Source organism: Mus musculus, chromosome 13 (assembly GCF_000001635.26).
Source record: "Mus musculus strain C57BL/6J chromosome 13, GRCm38.p6 C57BL/6J".
NCBI classification, from domain to species: domain Eukaryota; kingdom Metazoa; phylum Chordata; class Mammalia; order Rodentia; family Muridae; genus Mus; species Mus musculus.
This window is the reverse complement of record NC_000079.6, coordinates 42,562,891-42,570,985: the sequence shown is the minus strand read 5'-3', so window position 1 is coordinate 42,570,985 and position 8,095 is coordinate 42,562,891. Positions and strand designations below refer to the sequence as shown.

Below are 8,095 nucleotides of genomic sequence, written 5' to 3'. Positions count from 1 at the left end.
AAAGCTGTTGGCCTAAAGTTGTGCGTATATAGTATTTAAGGTTTTGGTTTTGGGGCTTTTTTTTTTTCTGCAACACAAACGAATTGCCTTTATTTTGGAATGCATCCACATTTCAACATGTAGTGATCCTGAACAGAGTGGGGAATGCAGCAACGAGCCAGGAGGCCAGGCCCACTGATCTGCAAACATGGTGACACAGAGCTTCTCCAGGTCCTTGCCAGGTTAGGGTCCTGTGTTCCAGCTGTCAGACTCCACATCAGCTGGGGTGCCTGAGAGCCCTATTCAAACCTCTTCAATGTGTAAAAGCAAAGTGATTATGGAAAAAGGAACCAACTCAGAACCGTGTACACTTAGGACTCTCCACATGGCCTTTCTCTAGGCATATCCACCAAGGACCCTGAGCTCTGGCCGGTCTGAGTTGCCCTGTGACTGCTCTGTTCATGTCTAGATCTGCGCTCCAAGCTCACAGGCTGATGGTGGCGGCAGGGTCGAGGACCTGGCGTTCCCTTCCTAGGCTGCTGGCGGGTGAATGAGTGTGGTCTGGAGCTAAGTGAGGGAGGCCAGGTTCTTCCAGTCTCATCTGATGTTGTATGGTGATGGGTAACAAGGGGGCTGAGGAGGGGGAAAGCAGCATCCCTTGATAGAGGAAGGCCCGAGTTCCTCACCCACGGTCAATTTCAGAGGGAGGGGGAAGGTTACAATCTAAGATGTGGCCAAGGGTGGAAGTGGAGTAATGGGGACAGTGGCTTCGATGGGGCATCACTTAAGACTTATGAAAGCACGGGTGCAGCCAAAGCGCCCCCAAGCTCAGCAGTGGCCAATCCCATGGCTGCCACCTGTTCACAATTCCGTTAGCTGAGCCCACAGCTCCCAAGGGAAACCGATTTCAACATAACTTATTGTTCCCAGAAATTCAACCAGGTAGGCAGCGGCCACACTCTATAGACGGTGCTACACAGTACAACTCAGGTATTTCAAATGGACAAGAAGTTAGTATCGGAACAGGGTCTCACTGGGGCTACAGATGTACCTAGAAAACTCACTACTACGGAAAATGAAGACTTGGATTGGATGGGGAGGGGAGGCGGGGCCTTGGTGACTAACTGCTTTAACATGATCTTGGTGCCTGTGGCAGCATCATGTTCTCCTTTGACATCATCGAGCGTTGAAGTTCCTGCAGGACGACTTTACTGCTGTGGGAATTTGGCCACTGTGCCAGCATTGCCGTGGCTCTTGGATCCGCCTCTTCATTCGAACTGCTCACGCTGCTCGTATTGATTCTTGTTATAAATCTCACATGAGGGTGCTTCTGGCACTGAGGCCCGCATTCTCTTTCAAGGCTATATATTTGGTTTTCATAAATTGTTCATGGAGGCCCAGTTGTCCTGCCATTCCATCTTGTAAGTATCTTCATTGTCCTGCAGATACCAACTAACTGTTCTATCTCCTACTCCTTTCTAGCCTTCTTCTGGCTGTTCAAACAGTTGGAAATTGCAAGGGACTTTTATTCCCGAGCCTGTGGTGACTCGAAAGCCGGTCCCTTCTTCAACTCGTATTTAAGTTTTTAACTGTCTCTAGAAACAGTTTTGTTCTCTTTCCTGTCTCTGTTCTTCTCGATATCCTCTGCCCCACCCCTACACACATACCTTTCGGTAAATAGTACCAGAACGTTCTCTCTACAAGCTTTTGAGATTTAATTTCTGGTTTTATTTATTTTATAATTGTTTTATTATATTTTCATCTTCTTTCTTTGGATTGCTTCTGTTGTTTCTTTCTTTTTTTTTTTTCTCAAATAGAAATTTTAGGTTGGTATTTATGTCATTTATTTTAAGCTCTTCCACCCCTGCCCCCAATGATTGCTTTTCTAAGACTTGCACTGGTTGTAGCCTACATTGTTTTAAAATCTGCCTTTTGAGATTTCATATACTAGCACTATGTTTACACCGTTTCTCCCCTACCTCTTCTCTCTCCAACTCTTCGTGACCCCCAACTCTTGAAACTCATTCCTTCTATTCTTATTCTCACATATGTGTCTGTATACATTTATAAATACCACCTGCTAAGTTCATTTAGTGTTGGTTATATGTATATGTATTTAGGACTGACCACTGGAGATTAGCTCTCAGAAGGCTTATTGCCAGAGAAGCCTGGTTTTCTGTCTTTCAACAGCCATTAGTTAATTGCCTGTGATGTGTCACCTAGAGGAGGAGCCTTTCTACTTTAGCTTGTCATTTGGTCTCGTTTTTTCAGGTATACTTAAGATTTCATGGGAGTAGCTGGGCAGTGGTGGCACACGCCTTTAATCCCAGCACTCGGGAGGCAGAGACAGGCAGATTTCTGAATTCGAGGCCAGACTGGTCTACAGAGTGAGTTCCAGGACAGCCAGGGCTACACAGAGAAACCTTGCCGCGGAAAAACAACAAAACAAAACAAAACAAAACAAAACAAAACAACAAAGATTTCATGGAAGCAGCTGCTCTTTCACATATAGAACACTGCATCACACAGCAGACACCCTGGTTCATTCACCCTGTGCTCCCCCTTCTGTGGTGCTCCTGGAGCCTGAGGTCTAGGGGTTGCACTGTATGTGTATAAGTTGGGGCTACCCACCCCCTTAGTCAGCATTCTGTGCATTTTGACCTTTTGACCAGCTGTGCAGTCTATGCCTATATATATATATATATATATATATATATATATATATATATATATATATAGTGTTTCAGCCTTTCAATTGTTAATTTATTTTATGTGTATGTGTGCACTTGCTTGTCTGCATGAATAATACATTCAGGCAGTGTTCTTGGAGGCCGGAGGTGGTGTCAGAGTCCCTGGAACTGCAGTTGAGGTGGTTGTGACCTCCCTGACGTGGGTGGTGGGAACTGAACTCAGGTCCCCTGCAAGAGCAAGTGCTTTTAACTGCTAAGCTCTCTCTCTCTCTCTCTCTCTCTCTCTCTCTCTCTCCCTATAATTCGTTTTAATTTAGCATTCTTGCTAGTTTTAACACTACAAACATCGAGGAAGTTTATGCTGACATTTTATTTACATGATCTGATGGTGTATTTGAGATCTCTAGGGCATAGAACACGGTTTTCATACTTTCTAATGTATTTAATTCTCCTAATTAACAAAGATACCCCTCAAGTAAATGATTGCAGTAGAAATCTTTTCCCTCTTATGCATGGCTTGATGGTAAATACTGAGGTTGCACACTAAAAAATTGTAAAATGTTCTTACACAGATGTCTTCGAATTTTTACCACCCTAACCATGGGGAAGACGGACTGACTGATATACTCACCAAGGACTGATGCACGCATGCACCAAGGACAACAGAGAGTGACTCTGCTCTCTCTCCGCCTGCTTCCTCTGAACTCCTTTCCCTCTCGCTCGTCGATCCTTCTTCCAGGGCTGCGCAGCATGACTTGACTTTAGACTTGAACCTGTAGCTGTCAAGCGTCTTTAGAAAGTCATGTAAGCCTTACAGACCCAATTCCTTATTTATAATATTAGCATCCTAGAATTTTTCCAAGAATTTCATGAATGTGGAAAACACTTATTTAAAAAGTCAAAGTCCTTCAGAGATTTTTTTAAACTTGTCCTATGCCAGGACTTGTATTTTTATGCTTTCCCAGTTTCCCTTGGAAGTCTCTATTCTTCCTCTCAAAGGACTTTTTTTCTAAGGCAGATCTCACAGTTCCCATCCGGATGGAGAGGTCCTTAGAGAGTCTTCAAAACTACTCTCTTTGCAGATGAAAAGTAAAGACTTAGGGGAAAGTCTCATCTGGACAGGATGGGAGATGAGAATCACAGTCGAAAATGGTTAATTTTCATTATAAACACATACGAAACGATCAGCGGATACACACATAAAACAGAACAACGTAAAACGGAAGCACGCATTTTAGGATGTTGGCCACATGAACAGATGGGTTGATCTCTACTACAGAAGCAGCATCCTGCTATATTAACTAACGTTACCTCTTTTCTCTCCACCACTGTACGCCAGTAAGCTAAAACAAATGTGTCCTATTAAAAGAGGATGCAGGGAAAGACCACATAAACGTCTGAAAACATAAATGATTGAACAGAAACTTCCTAGGTGTCAATGCCAAGGGCAAGAGCAGAGGCAGAGGTCTCAAGACACTTGGTCCGATGAGCTCTGAACTTCTTGCCCCATGACTCACCCATTTTATTGTTTTTTTTTAACTGAGTTTTCTGGGCTTTTGCTGGTAATTTTAGGAGGTCATAGGGCTAATCACCACACCCGACCATGTTCCTCTACAAACCTACTACAAAGAGAGCTTTCATATGGGGTTTGAGGATAGTTTTGGTCCACAGCATCTCTGTGAATGAAATGCTGAACCTCAAGGCATAGATTTAGAAACCTGATAAAAATCCAGTCACTAAATACCGTCCTACAATGGAATCTAAAATTTTGACAGTATGTTTCAGGTTTATCATGAGAGAAAACTGAACAGGAAATCTTTCCCGACTGTCATCTATTCCACTGCCCTGGAGAAAACATCCTAACGATAATCTAACATTAAATTGATATTGGTGATTACCAGCTAGAGTCACTTACTGGGTTTCACTTGGTCCATTACATTTAAGGACACATATGCTGTCATGCTTGCCCTTTAAGATTTGAGGCCTTGGGGGACATTGCTTGAAAATCTCCAAAAGGGTGGTCCTTGTTTGCCTGGGTAGCAGTGGATGTACTGGGTAGCAGGAAAGAAAGCAAGATGCTCTACTAGTATCCTTGCCACAGCAGCATCCTCATGTTCAACATCACTCCGAGGATGGATCTCATTCAAAGAGAGGGTACACACAGGGTCTGGTCAATTAGGTCTAACCTAGAAGCTACAACGACTTGGTCTGTTTTAGAGCAGAGTGGGCCACTGGACTGGCTGGGCACGTGAACAGTCCCGCTGTCCCCCGTGGGACTCCAGCATCCTTGAGCTCTGGGGCACCACAGGTCTAGTCATTGTGCACTGTAGAGAAATCAAAGAATTCCAGAGCAAGGCCCTGGAATGCCTGGCTGCCTCCCAGGTCTCTTATGAAGAAATAAATCCCATTGTTGCCCCTACCCCCCTTTCCGTGCATGGAGTCAGAGTCGGCGGCGCGGAGTCGCTTACTGTACCAGCATTTCTCTCCCTCCGAGGAGGTGGCTCAGCCACTCCAGGAAGCACGACATCTAATAATATAAACTCAGAGTGCTCCCCACATTTATCTTCTCCACAGACCCGCCTGTCCTGTCAGGGGCCCGGTGCTTCGTGACTGTCCCCATGTTCCACAAGGCTGTGTGGTCACCCTTCCAGATGCTTTTTGAACCCATCCCAAGCTTGTGTCAGAAACGCGGGGTGATGGATTCCCTGGACCATCCTGAGCCACGGTTTAGAATATACCTCACATTTACGCCACATGGGCTGGGTAAACAACACAGCGTGTACTCGCCTTCATAAACAGGCTGCCTTGTTACAAAGGCCATCGCAAATGCAGTGTGATAGGACTTGACCTTAAAAGCTATAGACAATCTAGCTCAGCACAGACGGTTTCGCGGAGTACAATCACTTCCTGGAATTCTTGGGCCAGCGAAGTCGGAGCCGAGCAAATCCTGTTTTCCTTGCATTGTTTCCTGCATGTGAATATCATCAGTCTAGCAGGTCTGTAACCATGGCACTTGTAAATAACTGAGGGGTGACTTCTGATAAAGGCATGCCCTGGAAGAAGGTTTTTTTTTTTTTTTTCCTTTTTCTTTTTCTTAGACAAGCCCACATCAAACCCTACAACTGTCCTGTGTCAACAACGAAACTGACAAATTGCAGCTTCAAAACCACATACAGATACAGATATGATATCACACATAGACACACAGCCACACAGACAGATACACAGCCACACACACAGAGAGACAGAGAGACGTAGAGACGGAGAGACGGAGAGACGGAGGGACGGAGGGAGGGAGGGAGGGAGGGAGGGAGGGAGGGAGGGAGGGAGAGAGGGAGGGAGGGAGAGAGGGAGAGAGGGAGAGAGGGAGAGGGAGAGGGAGAGGGAGAGGGAGAGGGAGGAGAGCAAGCAACATGAATTCCTATAGAACTGAGGGTGAGGAACATTGTTTTCCAGTAACTGAAATGCAGAATTCCTCAATCCATCCAGAGCAGCAAATAGATCTACTCAACCGGAAAGGCCAGGAAACTGGACACAAGACTTTTCATTTTTGACCTCCCCTAAGCTGAGGTATCCTTAGTGTTCATCCTCGGAATATCCAACTTGAGAGTTTAAGTTTCAGGACAGGGCTGCCAAGGTGTCTCAGTCTATAAAGTACCTGCCACAAGCATTGGAGCTTCTACTGTAGATATGTATGTAAAGAGCCAGGTAGGTGCTTCTGTAATCTCAGCACTGGGGGTGGGGGGTTGGGTACAGGAGGCTAGAGGATCCCTGAAGATGGTTGGCTGGCTTCAGATTCAATGAGAGACCCTGTCTCAAAAATATTAGAGGCTGGGTGTTACCTTCCAAAGAGACTCACTACTCATCTTTGACCCAATACACACTCTGACACACTCTCAAGCATGTGAGTGAACACACACCACACACTTTCACATGTAAACACACACGTCTACATGTCCACCCACTTGCACACACGCAAACAACCTCTCTCTCTCTCACACACACACATACACACACACAAAATCTAAAAAGAAAAGATTTTAAAGCCAACTGTTAATCATCAGGGATTTGAACTGACTTTTGGAAAATTCTGCTCCAATCTTTGGAACATGTGTCAGGTTTGCACTTTTGCTCTGAGATGATATAAAGAATGAGATGGGTCACGATAGGTCACTATGAAAATTTCCACAAACAATCCAGAGCCACCATTTTCCAGATTTGCTCTAAATACCTCCACACAGAAAATTTACACCTGGCAAATCCTTCTTGGCTCTTCAGCTCTGTGTGCGACTGAGCTATCAGTTGCATTAATGCCCCAGGTTAAACATTTTTGGCAGACTTGAAACATGGTAGATATTGGGCAAAGAGTCAACTAAAGTGTTTTGAGCTGAGAAAGACGCCTTAGGGAGAGCAATAAAGAGAAAAAAAGAACTTGTAAAGACAGCCAACTGTGTGTGAGTTTGGTAAGATCCAGAAAACTTTGCAGCAGCTTAAAATCGTTTCTACTTCAAGTTTTAGTGAAAATCAGTAATATCTGTCCATTATTCACACTTGAGCGTCAAGGGTCAGTTCCTTGTCTTTGGTGGTGGAATGAAAACGTCTGTTGAGCTAGTTCATGATACATGATGGATGCTGAGTGACTTGGAACCACAGTGAACCAAATAAGAGTCCATTTGACTGTTCATCTTAAGAGTACAGCATCAGTATTTTCAGTGAGTGAGATCTGTTTTCAACCCTTCACTGTGTGACACACTACCTGCCTGCTTTTCAGGTGACCGATGGCTAGCATAGGTCATTTTCTTAAACATAGAACATTTCCGTAAAAGAGTCACAACTCAGAAAACTCTTGTGCTCAACAAGTCAACTTGGGCCTTTAAGTGATCATGGCTTCTGGATAATTTTATTTAGGGTCAAGGATGCAATGGTATGGATGTGGGATGTCAGGCATTAAGGTTCTGGGGAATGTAGAGGAACTGGGAGGAACTAGATAAATACAGAACTCCTGGGTGAAAGAGAAGGTGGGTCGGGAGTAGAAAAGAAATGGCAGGAATGTCTTAAAGTCACATGTTACATCATTTCAACTTGACTTCCCTTCTCCAGGCCTTTGCTCCTTGCTTGACTTGTAATATGGCCACAGCTGTGTTTTAACGTGTGTGTTGAGACTGTCTTACATTATGTGGCACAAGCTGGCCTTGAACTCAGTCTCCCACCTCTAGGATTATAGGTGTGCCACCAGGTCTGGCAATATTTGGTTTCTTTATGGGAGTCAAACAATCCCTAATCTATTTGGAACAGTAAAGTAAAACAGAAGTTCTACACATTTCAGTTAACAGAGAAGAAAAGGGGTTATTAAATCTATGTTTTTAACCATCTCCCTTACATGGCCTAGGGATTGGATGATGTCTTTTCTTTTTACATAAAGAGAA

General features: G+C 44.4%; 1 pseudogene; it reads right to left on the bottom strand.

Annotated features, from left to right (window-relative positions):
• Positions 1-1,108: 1,108 nt before the first annotated feature.
• Gm47125 lies at positions 1,109-4,630 on the bottom strand (annotated as a pseudogene).
• Positions 4,631-8,095: the final 3,465 nt, after the last annotated feature.